Source organism: Camelus bactrianus, chromosome 23, assembly GCF_048773025.1.
Source record: "Camelus bactrianus isolate YW-2024 breed Bactrian camel chromosome 23, ASM4877302v1, whole genome shotgun sequence".
Lineage (NCBI taxonomy): Eukaryota > Metazoa > Chordata > Mammalia > Artiodactyla > Camelidae > Camelus > Camelus bactrianus.
In genome coordinates, this window is record NC_133561.1 from 23,582,696 (window position 1) to 23,600,281 (window position 17,586).

Sequence of the window (17,586 nt, forward strand, 5' to 3'; positions counted from 1 at the left end):
TGTGTTTGTAGTGATACTGTTACTGCTTTAAGAGGGCAGGAAATGCTAGCTTTGCTTTTTGTGTATTGAATACAGCCTGCCATAAACTTATTTTATTTTCCTCATAGCTGTATTTAATTTTCATCTGTGTTGATGAAGCAAATAAATGTCTCGCAGGACCAGCTGGTGAGGATTTGATATTAACAGGAATCACTTTCTACATTCTAAATGAAGAGATGGAACCAGTGGCCACTGGAAGCCAGTAGATGGTCAGAAATGAGGGGTAATTATTGATTTACTATAAGCATAAATAATGAGTCTATCATTATGTCCATGGTCCTAAGAGACAGACTCTCTTAGCTCAGAGATCTAGGCAGCTGGTCTGGACTTGTGTTGGGCTCAATCCAGGGAGAAACAGCTGAATCGATGTATAGATCAAAGTCACCAGAGTGAGGGTAGCAGGATGGAGGGAATGAAGGCATCTTGAGACCGAAAAATGAGGCAGGCAGCTCCATGTAATCGATGGATCAGTTTCCTCTAGAGTAACTTACTCGCATGGTAGGATGGGGATTGGGCAGACAACGATCCAGAAGCATTCTCAGCTGTACTCCACGCCACTGAGGGGCCATTGGGACAGTGTTATAGTTAACCTAGGGTAGGTGGGTAGGCACTTGGAAACAGGATGTGCATACCTAAGTCAAGACTCATGAATGGTAAATAATTTCATGGCTGCCGGGGATACATCAGGGAAGGTTTTCATCATTGTTTGGGGACTAACAGAGCACGGAGGCTGCTTGGTCCTACTGATTATTAAACAATGTTTATTAACTACAAAGCCCTTGATGACAGAGAAGTGATTCACTGCACAGTACAGACCTGGGTAGGGTCAGTGAAGGGACAGGAGGAACTGCAAGGGCTCAGGATGGCAACAGTTACATGAAGAACCACATGTGAAGACATAAGACGGATGAAGAAAGCAGATCAACCAGAGGAACTAGAGGATGATCAGTAAAGCAGAGAACCCCACATAACACAACTAGAAAGAGACATTGGGGAGCTATGGTCATAGTCCAATTAATTGTCATAATAGTTAATTTTTAAGAGCCAGAGTCAGTCTGGTGTTTGAAACAAAGAAATTCTATCATCACAGTCCAAGAGTGTTCTTTCTCTTTACAAAACTGGTGGCTCAGTGAGTAGGAAAGATCTAAAGAGTCCTATTCCTGGGAAGTACACCTGGTGCAGAGAAACAGGCACAGGGGTTGAGTCACAAGGCTCCTGTGGTAGTGGCCTCTCCTGTTTCACTCTTCCTGTCTCTCTTGAGGGATTATTCCTCTTCTAGCCCCTGGTCTGTCTCGTCTTCTCTCTTCTATGATGTGGCAGCCAGTCTTTCACCCTCTTCCCTCTTCGGCAATCTCATTCACTTTTCTGATTTCACATCTACATCTCTGGTCCCAGCTTCACACCTAAGCTCCTAAACCACTCAAATATCTCCACTGCACTGTATCTAGATGTCACTCACATCTCTCCTTCTGGATCAGAGCTAAGTTTCCCGACTTCCCTTCTCTTTTGTTGGTATTGTCATCTCAGCCACTCTGTCTGGAAGCCTCCCTAGTTTTGGAATATACCTTTAACCTTACTCTTCATTCAAGATCCTGCTAAATTCTAGACATTCTAACTTTCTCACTTCTCTTGTATCCATTTCCTCCTCCATTCCCAGGGCCATTACCCTTGTTCAGGCCCTTACTTCTCACATAGTCTACTATTCAGCTTCCAATTGCTTTCCTTTCCACTCTGTCCTGTAGAGCACTATGGCATTAAATTTCCTATAGTATATATTTCTTTTCATTTCCACTCCTTTCAAAAACTTCTTCTGTTTCTCCATCACCATTGAGAAGACTGCAGTCCAGGTCATCATCAGTTTCTCGTCTACTACAGTAGACTTTTTATAGACTATTTACCACCTCCAATTACCCTGTGGTAATCTGTTACCAGAGTGATTGTTCCTAAAATCAAGTGTGAACTCGTTAGTTCCCCACCTATAGCCCTTCAGTGGCTCTCTATTTCCTTAACATAGTTTTGAAGGCCTTTCACAATCTAGTCCCCTATTTTTATCTCTGAATCTCACCTCTTGCTATCAGTTGCCAACCCCTCCACCCCTGCACCCCTCTTAGGATACAGAACGAATAAGTAACTAATGGCAGATGTTCCCTTTTATCAGACTGGGCAGCTCATGTGGGTAGGCACCACTTTACTCTTTAGCAGTTGGCTTAAAGCCACTGTGTGTAAACAAAGCCTGATGCTTTGTTTCCATGATGCCAGAAACCATGTTGGTTGAAAATGAAAAATTCAGCCAGTCATCTGGAGGCATCCCAAATATCCAGATGTTTGGCACCCTGCAGACAAAACAGCCAGATGATTCCAAAAGAAATTTTCACCCTTCCAGTTAGAATATGTTTTGGTCTCCAGTAGTTATCAAAGGGGCGCACATGCCCAAGTGACTTTCTGGAGAAAATGAATTTCAGGTGGAATTAAAAACACCAAAAGGCAAAGGAGTTGTGAGGACCATGGTTACTGCACTTATAAGAATCTAAGGACAGTGACGTCGTTTGAATCAGTGTAAATTGTTGTTAACAGCAGTCTGCCTTGTGACTGCTTGATGTTCCCAGCCTCAACTGTGGTGATGGCTTCCATATCAAGAACGTCCACAGATACTCTGACATGCAGTAGGCGAGTCCACATGTGTCACTCTGAAATGACTTCGGTGCTTTTTGTGTACAAACCAGTTTAGCCACCTGAAAGAATGAACGTTATACTAAGGGTTACTTTGCCTGAAGCTGACATTTCTGAAGCTGTACCTTATAGCCAAGACAACCTGAAGAGCTGAAGAAAAGCTAATCTAATGGCGTAAGTATATAGGTTTTTAGTAAACTGAAGAAGAAAACTAAACAATGATTTAATTTCCCAGTTAATAGTAAAGCACAAAGATGTGCTCCCACAACTCTGAATGCTGTAGGGAGGAGGCTAAAGGATTGTAGCAAGTGAGTTTATCTAGCCCAGGAAGCACTCAGAAGTTAAAAGTGAACACCCCCAAGGAGAACCAATGACGATAGTTGAGAATTTGTATCTGAATCTATTAAAGTTCATTTTAAATTACTGCTGAAGCCCTTGGACATACTACAGATACCTGTCAGTGATTTTACTTCATCTAGGCAAATACACACTCCTAAGAGAATCAGTTGGAACCATTTGGGACTTGGTTAAAAAATGGCTACTGTCTTAGATGCATACTCTCCAGGAAATGTGTGTGCAGTTACTCAATGTGTATGTATAAAAAATTTCCATTGCAAAATTTATCACCAGTTGGTTGAAGTTCATGAAGAGAATGTTTTCATCAGGCAGCAAGTTGATGGGAAAATTTTCAAGGTAGAAGAATAGTGATGCATGTAATGTGAAACATCAGCAAACACGACCAGAGGAATCTGTATTACAGTTGAACTGCAATGATAACAACAACATAAAAACCTCATCTCAAAGTAGAATATTATCTATGCAGAAAAGTGGTAACTGATTACACTTTTTTCTACTATATAATGTTAGGGTGTGTAGGAAGTCACATCATTGTGTTGTTTAAATGAAATTAATGTTTATTTCTTTCGTGGGAAAATTGGTGAAGCAAAAATATCTTGTATGTTCATTGTACCAACTGCATTTGTAGCAACATCAGTCATATATTTTTTTGGCATTCACCTGCCTAATAATATGTGAACTGAATGAAAGTACCTTCAGATATTCCTTCAGCTCTAGAATTACCTGATTACGATGGAGAATTGGCAAGTCTGTCTGGTTAATGTATAGCAAAGAGCTAAGTTTCATGGGAACAGAACCCTGGTATTTTAAATCATTAAAGTCCTAGGCCTTGAAGAATTTTGTAAATTCTAGGAAACAATATGGGTCTCTGCTTCTATGAGGCCGATGAGAGTATTTTATTATTTTAGAGAAAGCAAAAGTTGATGGCTTCCTGTGGGTATAAGTTTTTCCTTGGGAATCAGGATGTAACTCAGAGCTCTGTTAATTTCCATAGATATATACATCCTGTCCACTCACGCACATGCCTAGGAGTAATTAAGGTTTTGACTGGAAAACTCTTTACCACATGGGATGAAAATATGATGTTGAGACCAAGTCTATGGAATACACACTCCAACATTTGGTTATGATTAGCCCCAATGAATGTACAATAAAAATACATTCAAAGAACTAGAGTGCGTGCTGAGCAGAATGCTGATAGTTCCTTAAAGTTCTGTTCTATTATTGAATTTCGTCTGCTTTCATATTAAACTTCAATTAAATGGTCTCATTGGTTCATTGGAGTAGGTTTCCATTCAAAATGAACATTTGTCAACAGATGCATTTATAAACAGCTGTGGTTTTCTTTGGTTATATACAGAGTCATTATCCAGACCATCTGGCCATGTTACTGATGGTGTTTCTTATTTGGGCTCTGTTTCTGACATCATAATTTATTATCTTTAATCTGCTTGATTTCTTCAGAGAGAACTTTTCCTTCTCTCACACCTCATGAACTGACTCCCATCCCCCCCAAAAACCCCAAAACAAACAAACAAAAAAGTAAACTAACAAATTTTAAAAGGTTATAGGAAGTGAGCAGACTTTTCTAAAGGTCACTGCTTGGCCTGGTTAATTTTTTTTCTCTTTTTACTAAAAAACATAGCCTGATTAGAAAGAAAGATCAGTTTTAAAACAGAGTAATACTGCATTAATATTTTTAAACGACATTTTTTTCCAAATATAAATATTTTCTTGGATTTATTTGTTTGATTTATTGTTTTCTTAATTTTAGAAACTTTGGCCACTTCACAAATGATGAAGAAACAACAGCTTTATTTTTCCAGGGCTTATCATGCTAGTCCATGCTTTTCTTACCACCATTTTTAGTCAGAATTATATAATCCTGGGGGGGGGGGGAAGAGGAGTGTAAATGTGTTTATTTTAAAACACATTCATCCATGAGCAGCATAAGAACCTAAAAATATGTACCCTTTTCTTATTAAAATATAAGAAGTAAATTTTTTAAATGCAGAAAGGTATAAGGAAGTGTCATTTTACATTAATCTGAGCCAAATATGTAATGAGTATATTGGTAGTCAAAAAAATAAGTCACCTTCTTATAATTATCTTATTATACATATATAAATTATTAAACTTTGATATTAAAATTCTGTATAAATTTTAAGAAAAATTATATTGGAAAGCAAAATACTGAATATAGAATAAGAACTTGTAATTTTGAATGTAAGGACTGACTCTATCATCAGTGACCTAAGAAACCCACCAGAATAGCATGATCATTGTAAAAAAATGCAAATTTCATTCTATAACGTCAGTGAAAAAGGTAGGTTTTCAGTTAGAAAAGAAATGGCAAATCTTATTTAAAAGGTTCAATTTTTTAAAAATTGATGACATGATAGAAATAGAAGACACAGAATATGTTTAAGGTAAATAAACTTTGCACTTATTGTATATTCATTCAAATAACTAAGTGCTTTTTTTGTTACCCCTAGCTTATTTAGAATTATTTATTCCTAAATTACTTATTAAATAAATATTTTAGGAGGGAAGATATGCCTTTAAAGATAAATAGAAGAATGTTGAACTTACGCGTAGCTCTTTCTGAGAGTAATTTAGATGCCAGGATATTCTAGCACTTTCTTGTGAATAACATACTGCATTAAGAATTTACGTTTATAACAGTGATCATCAGTGGCTGCTAACATCAGAATAAGAGAGATAACTAGATGTTATTTACTTCCTATTGGAGCACAACACCACCTATGAAGTAGTGTCACCTAAAAGAAAATTACCCCTGACACTGCTCTGTCTCTCTGACAGTTTACAGGAAGTACAGATTAGAAAGACACACATGTAAAGTGACCCTATGAGGATGAAATCAGCAAAATCTAAACTGTGGGAAACTCTGTAAGACAATATACAATTGCTTCAACAAAAAGTTGAAAGAAAAAGAATTAGATTGAAGAGGTCCCTATAGATTAAAAGAAACTTAGGAAATATCTCAATTACAATGTATGAACCTTATTTGGATTTAGAAACTATAAAAGTTAATAAGCAGAAACCTCAATTAAAATAGAGTCAGGAGGCCAAAAGGGGCGCTCTTAGGTCCTATGATGATAGCGGAGCCCAGCAGGAAGAAGAAAGACTTCCCTTCTTGCCTGGCAAGAGCTCAGTGAGAGACAGTCACAGCTCAGCCGATGAAAAGCCACTACACTTGAACTCTCAATTCCTCCAGTGGACACTCTATTTACTGTAGCCCTTGCAACTTCCTCTTCCTCTCTTTAAGAGTTCTTCTCTCTTTGTAGGGGGATGACTTGCATGTGGCTCACTATAGTTGCAGACCCCAAATTGCAATTCTTTGCCGATCCCAAATAAACCCATTTTTACTGGAGAAATAATTGGCAGTCTATTTGTTTTAGGTCAACATTTGGGTGCTTCATACAGGGATCCAGAGACGACCCCTGATGACTCAGGATGAGTGAACAGGTGCAGTACCCACATAGAGCCCATGGTTGCTCACTGCTGTTGTCACCAACCCTGGGGTTTGAGGGAAAGTCTTCCTCCTGGATTGGAGCTTTTGCCCTCTTTGCATTTTGAAGCTCTTCAGGGTTTATTCGGGATCGATCTTAAGGCTTTGTCCTTTCTGGTCAAGGCTTTGTTCTATATGAGGGTACTCATTCAGCACTTCAGCCTGACTCTTTCAAGTCAGGCTATTCTAACTGAAATTGTGCTTGCCTTCAGTCCAATTCCTTTGGGAGAAGGTGCTGTTCTATCAGAAGCCTTAGACCTGACTCCTTTGGACCAGGCTGTTCCATTAGAGCTGTGCTGAGCAGTCTTCAGCTTGGATCCTTCGAAACCAAACTGTTTCTTGGACTATCTGGTATTAGAGCTGTAGGCTGTTTAAGCTGTTTGAGCCATTTAAACTGGTCTATTTAAGCTGTTTAAAAAGTATCCTTTCACTCTAGAGAAAAATCTCTGAGAAATGGGATCCTAGTTATCTAAATATTTTAAGAGTGACTCCCTTCCTAATCCCCCTTCCCACAGGGACCCCACAGGGGAGACTTTATGCTGAAGAGCCACAATTCTTCCTCACATGCATTTCTCACTAAATGCACCAACCTGACCAAAGGCGATTTAGAACATCAATGGCCATTATGGAGAACTTTTGAAATACCCAAACTTTTACTTTTTTAAAATCTGAATTGGAAAATCGTAGCTCTAAAAGTTTCCAAACTGAATGGAGCACTTATTTCAACTGGTATTTTCAGGTTTCCAAATATTTTCAGGAGCTTAAAACTACCTCTCTGCAAACAAGGCAAACAAGTGATTAAAGAAAGAGAAAATGGCTTCTGAAGCCTCATGCTCCTCTCCCCCACTTTCTTTGTCTTAGGCTCTGTTTCCAGCTCCATCTTCCTCATTCCTTTAGAAGCTGCCTACACTTTCCCTACACCCTCAGTTTCCCCGTACCAGTTCTCTCACCAAACTTCACTTTTTTGCCTGAAACTCTCCACACCTCCTTTCCCTCTGTCAGAACCTGACCCTTTAAAAATTAAGCCTTCTGGGGATCCAGAGGCTAAACTCTTCATTTCTTACATTCCCATAGTCAAAGATTTTCCCAAACTAACTGAAGATCTTCAGAGATTTTCTGAGGAATTTAAAGTAGTTATTCAGATTTATCAACCAGGTTACTCTGACTTACATCAGCTAGTTCATATGCTTGTTGGTAAAAGCCAGGCCCAACACTGGATGAAGACCACTCATCGGGAAAATCCTGACAGGTTTTCTAGGATTACAGCTGGGAGACCAGCCTGCTACCCTGTTATATGATCAGGCTTGGGGAATCACGAGGTGACTTAATCAGACAATTCCTAGGACTTTTCTAAAGCCTATTGATTGGAGCAAAATTCAGGCTTCTACACAAAAATCTGATGAACATGTTCATGACTATTAAAACCAACTTCAGATTATTTTAAAAGAAAATTCTGGTTTTCCTTCAGATGGTAATTTCACCCAGATAGCTGTTAACTCTGTTTATTAATGGGCTGAACTGGGGCCTTTCCATTCTAGTAAAAGGGACCAGGGTGGAATGGGAAACTATGCCTGCTCTAGACTCAGTTAATCAGGCAAGCCAGCTCGCTCATACTCTAGCTCAGGCCCCTAAAAGGAGGACTCCTAGAAGTCTTAATCTTCAAATCTAGCAAATGAAGGCCCCTAAAAGAAACCAAAACCCTCCTAGTTTCTGCTATTATTGCAAAGAGCCAGGATATTGGAAAAGAAATTGTTCCAAATTTCAGTGCTTCAGGTGCCTCCAGCCCTCTGACCAGCTTTTCCAACATCCTCCCAGCTCTCAGCGACAGAGGCTCTTCCTAGTCTTCCATCTGAATCAGCTGGAGAAACATCTCTCCACATTGAGGATGAATCTCTTCCAGCCCTAACTGACACTGGAGCCACACTCTCAATGCTCAGCCCCACCGCCATAAAGCAGCCCCTGGCTTGGAGTACTAAAACAGTTCAAATAGTGGGGAACTCCAGTGAACCTCAAAACGTTCCTGTCTCTGAACCTACTTCCTTTGGTTTAGGCCCTTTGTGAGATACACACACTTTTGTCCTTAGTTCCTCTTCCCTATCCATTTATTGGACTGAGACTTGGAAAAGTAGCGTGCCAGAAATTCTTTCCCCGCAAAGGAGGAAATAATTCTAGAATTTGACGATCAACATCAAAGCAGCCAACCAGGTGAATTAAATGACATCTTTTATTTGCTGTATCTCTGATGATACTAGAGCTGATTCTGGAAACAGTGATCATTTGTCCCTATTGAACACTCCCTATGGGTAAAATCTCCAATTGCTATTAGCGAAATTCATTACAGCATACCTCCCATGGAGATTTAAACAGACCCCTCAAAGCCTCTTCCCAGAATTAATCAATGACCTGGAAGTAATGTAGCTTTTTAAGGTATAGAGCCCGTAACAGAAGATTACAAAGCCCCAGGCTTCATTATCACTTGTACTAGTCCCTGTAATACTGCTTTGCTGGTGAGAAAAACTTCAAGGCTTAGGGGTGGAGGTTTGTCCAAGACCTTTAAGCAATAAACAATGTTACTATTCCTCAGCATCCTGTGGCTTCTAACACTCATGTGCCACTAACATCCATTTTCACTAGAAGCAAATTCAATCAGTTTTGCTTATCTAATGAAGCCTCCATATATATACAAAAGGGAGGGGTTCAGAGAGCTTCTGGGTTGGTGAACATGTGGGGATTTGGGAAGAATGGTGCACTGAGAAGGCACGGAAGGTCTGTGTCCTTTCTTCATACTTTTCTCTATGCAACATGTCCATCTGGCTGTTCCTGAGTTAAATCCTTTATAATAAACTAGTAATCCAGGGAATAAACTGGTTTCTCGAGTCCTGTGAATAACTTTAGCACATTTATTGAACCCAAGCAGGAGGCTGTGGGAACCTTTGGTTTAGAGCTGGTGGGTCAGAAGCATGGGTGATAACCTGGGTTTGCAGTTGTCCTCTGACATGGGGGGCAGTCTTGTGGAACTGAGCTCTTTACCTAGTAGAACCTCGAGGTGGATACTATCACAATTGAATTGAATTGTAGGACTCTCACCCGGTGTCAGAGAATTCTTAGTGGTGTGGGGAACCACCCTTCACCCCACATCAGATTTGGAGTCAGAATCATTACTCCTTAAAGTTCCTTTCTAAGGTCCCTAATCTCTCCATTAGATCATAATTCTCTTAGTCCCACAGACTTGAAATTGTGCCATAATTTTGAATTATTTCTTTCTTTCATTGCAGTCGCAATCAACTGACGTCTTGATGAATCTTGTTTGTCAATGTGTCATGTATTGCCCTCTCCCAACTTTAATTTCCAAACCTCATATCTGAGTCCTACTTAAGTAGCTGAATTCTCATACTACTGACATACTCCTTCCTAAAATGCTAATTTCATCACTTCATCCTGTACCAGAGAACCTGCCATAGTCTCCTATTGTTTGATGTCTACCTTTATTTCTTTGCCTAACAGTCCACGTTCTCCTAACTTTGTCCCCGCATTACCTATAGCTACTTCTTCCTTCTCCACCCCACAAAGCTTTGCCCTATACTCCAGCTCCATTTTTCAACTGTCTCCACTCTGTTCTCAAAGTCTGCCTTACATAATCACTTGTCCTCTAACTGTAAGGTTTGGTCAGTAGGGAGCACTATCAGGGGATTTATGGATTAAATAAAACCTACAAGAGTTTAAAAGAAATTTTTCTTTAAGATGAAGTGAGGGAAAAAATCCCAAACAAAACTGTTTTCTCTCTATCCTAATAAGAATCATAGTAAATTATATAGAATCTCAGATTAAAAAGAGATCATACAATTTATTTACTCTAATGGCTTCCAAAGCCAAAGTTTTCTATGGAATAGTCCCTAGCTTATGTTCCCTCTTTTCCAGGAAATTCCTTCCAGACTTTGTAAGCTTTCATTTTCGGAAAGTTCTTTCTTATATCAGACTTTCTGCCTCCTCAGAGCTACATCCATTGACTGTGTCTACGACTCTGGACCTTTAAAGATAGAGTTTCGCTCCTTATGATAGCACTTCAGCTCTTTTATGATAGCCATCACTTTGCACTTCTCCAAGCTGGAAATTTCCAACTTTAAAAACTGAGTGAAAGAACTTGTTTCAAAAATCTGCAGAGCCTGTTGACTAAGGCTTCTCATAGCACTCACTTCCTTACAAGGACTCTTCTTTGGCAGGTGCCTGTGCGACTTCTTAGATGCCTGGCTCTTCTCTCAATGTGAGCTCTTTAGAATCAGTGGCTGTGTCATTTTCATCCTGTATTCCCACAGCCTTGCTCAGTTATTAGTACTTTTATTTGTTTTTAAACAGATAAACAGATGGATTCAGTTACTCCCCTTTAATGCTTCATGTGTGGCTCGCCCCCTCTCAGAAATGAACTCGATAGTTCCAATGAGGTCTGATTAGTATAAAGAGGATTGAAACTGTACTTGTTCAAGATGGAACATCATACTTCCTATGATGGAGCCTGAGATCCTTAGCATCTTTTTTTCCCTCAACCATAGACACTGTTGACTCGTATCAAATGCATTTTAAATTAAAATCAAATTCTTTTTTTTTACATATTACATCCAAACCATATCTTCCTAGCATGTATTGGTGCAGGTGCATTTCTTTTTCTTTTTTAAATATAAGAATAATGTCTATACATGTTAAATTTATTCTTACTGAATCTATCAGACTATACTTTGAGATCATCTAGGATTCTGATACTGTCATCCGTATATTTGCTATCTCTCCTAGTTTTTTCTTTGCTAATTATGAGCATGTCTTCATAATCCTTTCTTCAATGTATTGATAAAAGTATCAATTTTTTCATTCATTTATTTAGTGGCTATTCATTGAGCATCTAATAAATGCAAGCACTTATTCTAGGTACTGGAGATTCAGTGGTGAGCAAAAGAGACATGATCTCAGCCCTTAGAAGCTTATATTCTAGGGTAGTGATTTTCCAACTTTAGCACGACTTAAAAAGCATATTGAAATACAGATTATTATAATGGTCTCCACCCCCAAAGTTTCTGACTTAATAGGTCTGGTGTGGGTGTGTGTGTGGGAGAGGGTGAGATTTTGCATGTCTGACAAGTTCCTAGGTGATGCTGATGCTGCTGGTCCAGGACCCACACTTTGAGGACCACTGTTCTAAGGAGAGATAGACATTTAAGTACTAAGGACTTAATTATAATCAAATATGAGTTTACAGGACTGAGAACAGAATAGAATAGACTGAAGTTAATTTTATTCTGTATGGTGCTTGTAACTATAACAAAAACAATAGGTTGACAATTAATTACGGCAAAAAAGATTATCCAGTATACTGGGGAAGAATAAAGAGCATACTAATAGAAAACCAAACTGCTCTGTTATAAATTAATCAGTTAGTTCAATTGAAATAAAATATTTAATATCATCCTTAAACAGCTAAAGTCCTTTTTTTTAAAAAAAAATAGTGACTATTACATTATATTAAATAATAATTTCCCAAGTAATTTGTGTAGAAAGTAGTAAATCTCTAACATTTTATTAATATAACTATGAATGAACAAATGAATAAGGATCAGAATGTTAAGTAAGAAATAAGTGACAGAGTCTGGACTTGAATTCAGATCTCCAAAGGGGAACAGAGTCAACAGTACATTTAGAGCAGTGAAAGCTTGTTTCTAAGTCAATGTCAGTCTCCCAGATAAACGTACAAGTTGCCTAAAGTTTGAGCATTTATTTTCAAAAGTGCATTTAGGCTTGGGCATCTTGTGGGACATGGACAACGATCTGTCAGACTCCCTTGAGAATTTCCCCTAATCTCAGATTCTTAACTATTTCTTGGAGGAAAGCCAAAGAATTGTACACACTGTACTGTTAACAGCTGTGATCTGGCAGACTGGCTTTAAGGAAAATTCAAGGGCTGGCCCACCCAGATAGGACCTTTTTGGCCCAATTGAAATGTGTGCCGCTTGCCCAGCTGGAACAGGGCACTGGAGAGATGAGTGGTGGTTTTTAAAGGTTACCTACAGCACAGAGCCCTTCCTATCCCTTGTATTCAGGTGCCCTGCTTCCAAAGTGATAACCATACCATAGACCTACTACAGTGGTTGGTTTGAGCCATCCCTTGTGCTGTTCTGGGAATAAACCTCATAATGTGTAAATCATGCTCACTGCTGAACTAAAACTTGCCTACACACTGTCAAAACTTCTAGCATTTATTAGCTCACTAGATGAATAATTCAGCTCTCAAACACCCAAGTGGTTTCTCTCTCATTATGTCAATGACTCCACACTTTTTGATGTAGAAATCTCATCTTTGTTTGTTTTAGACCTCACCTATTTTGAGTCTACTAATCACTCGTACTCTGTTATTTTATTATTATTATAGGTATTTACCTACCTTGTTAGTCACTAAGTTCCACAAGGATGGAGGCTACATATATTATATTGTTTAAATTAAAGTGAAATGAAATTGATTTTATGTTGAGAATCTTATGCCAGTAATGGAGACCATTTAAAGTGTCTGGGTCGTTCTATGCATTCAGAGGGGAAATAATGGTTTACAGGTACAGTGACAAAGCAGGCTACTCTGGCCTGAATTATAGTCCTTCTAAATCCATATGCTGAAGTTCTATCTCCAGTGTGGTGGTTTTTGGAGATGGGATCTTTGGGAGATAGTTAGGTTTAGAGAAGTTCCTGGGGCAGTAACAGGTGACTCTCGTGATGAGATTAGTCCTTTTACAGGTGGAGACACCGAAGAGTTTGTTCTTTGCCTCCCCCTTCCAAGTGAGGACACAGCAAGAAGACCGCTGTCTCCAAGCCAGGTAGGGAGCTCTCACCAAGCCTGGCCATGCTGGATCTTGTGCTTCTATCCCCTAGAACTGTGAGAATTCAGATTTCTGTGGTTTAAGCCGTCCAGTCTGATATTTTGTTATGGCAGCCCAAGCTAAGATGCACAGTGTTTAAATGAAACTTTTACATGAATTAAGCCATCTCCGCTAATAACACTCAGATTTTGCTGCAAATGAAACAGACTCAGTTTGCCTTTTAAAGATTAATTGTACTGGAACTTTGAACATTATGAAGACATTACCTGGCTGGTAATTTTTATAGCGTTTCACTGCAGATATAACCTGTTTAGAAAATAACAAGATGACTCTTAAGTGACTTTTGATGCAGTGTACAAACTCACCAGCTATGAAAAACACAGTGGAAAAATATGCATCCTTTCTCCTTTCTTTTGCAAGAAAATCATTGACATTTAGAACAATGCTCAGAATCATAACTAATTAACTTGGACATGCCTTTCTTGGGGTATATAGTTTGAAATGCCACATGCAACCCCTTGAACTACATCTGTATCTTAATAGAACATGATAGCAGGCTAAGTTGTGCAAAAGATTCTGAGAGCTGAGGAGGATACTGATTGGCAGAATGCCAAGTAAAGCCATCCTCTGAGTCAGTCAGATGTTCAGATTTCCAGTAAAGGTCCGACAAACAACTACCCCAAGTGCATTGAGAGTCAACTGTCAAAACAACAGCTTCTCTGTTTTCCAAAGCAATACATGTGTACAATCCATAAACAAACTGTCAAGGACATTGTGCATCTGGACAGCACAGTTGCAAAGTTAATTTTGGTCGGAAGAAAACTGTGCCCCTGGTTTTAATTTGGATGGAATTTTGATCAGAGAAAGAATCCTACCGTGGGCATTTCTGATGTTTCCATGGACATGTGCAGCAATGCTATGAGCTGCCAAACCTAGAAGATTTTTATAAAGAAAAAGAACATAGCATGAAATAGTGAAGAGTGAAAACCACTGAACAGTTTCTTCTTCCTTATGGGACTATAGTGAGTTTCTCACTCTTAGAAAAGAACACCATCATCAAAGTAGTTATGTCCTCTTATGCCTTTACTTACTCAGAGCGCTTGGAGCTGTCTACTGAATAGTCCTCTTATTTCTGATGTTATGGAGGTCCCTATGAATCCAGCGTCTCCAGGCAGTAATATCAGAGAACCAAATGGCTCTTTCCATCCCAATTTTTTAAAAAAAAAAATAAGCATATTTGTAATGACAGGGCTCACTGGAGAATCTTTGTAAGCATGGATAAAGAAGAAAGTGAATAACTTTCATGATGTTGCATAAGGGAACCCATACAAAAGTCAGATTCTCTTTACCACGATCTCAATCTTTTCTACTTCTCCCCTGAGTAGGACATGGTCAGCTGCATGATACAGCCGCCTTATTTTCTGTTGTTGCAGCGGACTCTTGTTCGTGTCCATGTGCACTCAGGACAGTGTCTGAAGTCTGTGCAGTTCAGATTACCAGGAGAGGAAGAGTCTGAGGAGCATTCGGCACTCAACTATTAGGTGCCACCCTTGAACACCTATCTTAGCAGCTTTCATCACTATTCTGACAGAAGTGGCTTTCCACTTGCATGGGACTAGGCTAAAATATTTTAATAACCTGGGCTTTTTAAATTTGAGAAAAGCCAACACACAAAGTTCAAAATTATAAATAGATGCACTTGAGAAATGATTTGTTTTTTCATAAGGGTTGAAAATTTGCCCAAAGGATGATTGCAGTTACCCTAAATGATGACAGTGTCCAGTGTTGAACTTGTTTTACCTGCTCTGTACAGGGACATAGGAATAGCTCCTTTTATGTCGAAATTTCATACACGCCAAGTGTATTGATTCATATTATCTTGGTGACAGTTTTATAAACAGTACAGACCAAGAATGGTGTCAATTTTGTAGCTGTAGAATCTTAGAGATTAAAACAAAAACTCAGGTTTCAATTTCAAGCTTCACATGCTTTCTACTATATGGTGTCTACCTTTGAGTAATAGTAAACATCTAATAAAAACACTTGGGTAGATTAACACAGGGTGTCTATTGCTATTTAAAGAATAAGGATCAGGCATACTCATTAAGAATTATGCATATTAACTCATAATCAAAAATAACAATGCATCTGTGACATACGTATTTTTTCAATATCATCATAACTGTTTTTTGACCTCTACACGTCTCAGTATACTTTAAGCATGAAGCCTGTATCCATCCCCATATGGGAAATATAAAGGCCTAGAGACTTTTCTGGTGAATCAGGAGGCAGAATTTGCTGTAGTAATCTCATATCAACTTGGGACTCACTTCTGATAACTGGGCTTTTTAATAAACTGCGTTCCTAACCCATGTTCCAAATCTCTTCCCTCTTGCCCCAGTTTCTGTCTTAATTCAATGCCGGGCACTTTGGTTCCTTCAGTCTGAAGGATTTTTTTGCCCTACTGCTTCCCACAGCACCCGTCACCCCATGCCTAGGCACTTTCCCTCCTGGAGCAACACTTCCTCGACGCTGACCTTAGTCTGCTCTCCGGGGTCAGGAGGGTCCTGGTGGCGACACCATGGACTTTGGAGTCTGACCATGATGGGTTTGAATCTCACTCTTCACTTTTAGCCATTCATTTTTATCTCTACAACAACTCCATGAGGTCATTTTTCAATTCATATTTTACAAACTAAAACCAAGGCAAGTTACTTAACCTCCTGAGGTCTCAGTTTCAAAATTCTTAAAATGCTACCACTACTATTATTGCTTGACCAGGGCCTCTCCAGTGTTGACCAGAAATTGGACTGCTCTCCTTCCAGGCTTTTCTGGCTTTGTGGATTCCCTGCAGGCCCTGGGGCATTTGTTGAGGCTCCAGGTACCCCCCCCCCCTTTTTTCTGGTCAGCTCTATTTTATGACAATGTGGGCTTCCAAATACCCCAGGAACAAATGCAGATTGACAAAGCAAAGTATAAAAGTTTAGATAAACACTCTTTGTCATAAGTTTAAGACAGCGACTGCATGTCATGTACTGTAAGATCTGAAACAATTATCCACTGAAGTTCAGTTCAGATGTCCTTGTATCATTGTCTTCCTTTGTACCTGGGACGGTCACAGATTCACTTTACCTTGCCTCGTTTTCCTTCTTAGTACTAATCCGTCATTGCTGTGTGGCATTTTGTTGTAGCTCTCTTGGCTTACTGTCAGGCTCCTCCTCATGAACAAAGCCTCCTCTTCATGCAAGGAAGGTTGTCTGTGGTGTTCACGTCTTTCTAGCACATAGAGGAGTGCTTGGCACATGATGGTTCCTCAATAAGATTTGTTAATAAGGAAGAAAGGGAGGGAGGGAGGGAAGGAGGGAGGAGCAAACTTGGGGTAAGATTGAAAGGATACAAATTTTAATAATTTTGATGTTAATGATCTCAAAGACTTACTGAGTGCTTACTCTATGTCCTATTCTAAGAAATCAGTATGTGTTAACTAATCTAATGGTGCAAATACAGATTAAGAGATAGGTAAGACTGGGAAACTGGGACACAAAGAGGTTAAATATGGCCGCAGAGCTCCTAATGGTGGAGTTAGGATTCAAATCCAGGAAATTTAACTCCAGATTCTGTTCGCTTAATCTCCGTGATGCACTGAGTGTAGAATTAATTCATGGACTGAAAAAATAAGGCTGAACATTTATTGCTCTTAAAGCAGGTGACTTGAAGCAACTCTAAGAAGATTGTTAGTAATTGTTATTAAATTCTGTAAACTCAAAAAATCCTTCTTATTTAAGCAAATTTACAGTGAACCCTTGAGATAAGAGGACTTGAAGAGAGAAGGACCAGGCTGAATCACACATTTCTTGTTGAGACCCAGTACAGAATAGTAAATCACAAACGATTCAGAGGACATCCTCATGCAACTCTGAGGGTATTTCAAGGAACCTTCCCATCTGGAGTCTGCGCTGATTCTTTTCATACTGTATTTCCCTAAGGATGACTCACAGGAAATTGAGGTTTCAGAAATATGTTGTGTTTTTTATGGCATTTCTCTACCTTCACTGCAGAAGTTTTAAAGATAAGTGATTTTGTGGTGGTGTTTTTACCCCTTAAGTTTAAAGAAAGAAACTCATGTTTCAATTATTT

At 39.1% G+C, this 17,586-nt stretch overlaps 1 long non-coding RNA gene across 1 annotated transcript in view; it reads left to right on the forward strand.

The window, feature by feature from the left end:
* LOC141574767 (uncharacterized) overlaps positions 1-17,586 on the forward strand; it is a 151,930-nt gene that overhangs the window by 100,108 nt on the left and 34,236 nt on the right. The window contains exon 4 of the long non-coding RNA XR_012501856.1: positions 13,367-13,446. This is a non-coding gene — a long non-coding RNA (uncharacterized LOC141574767). The remainder of the gene's footprint in view (positions 1-13,366; positions 13,447-17,586) is intronic.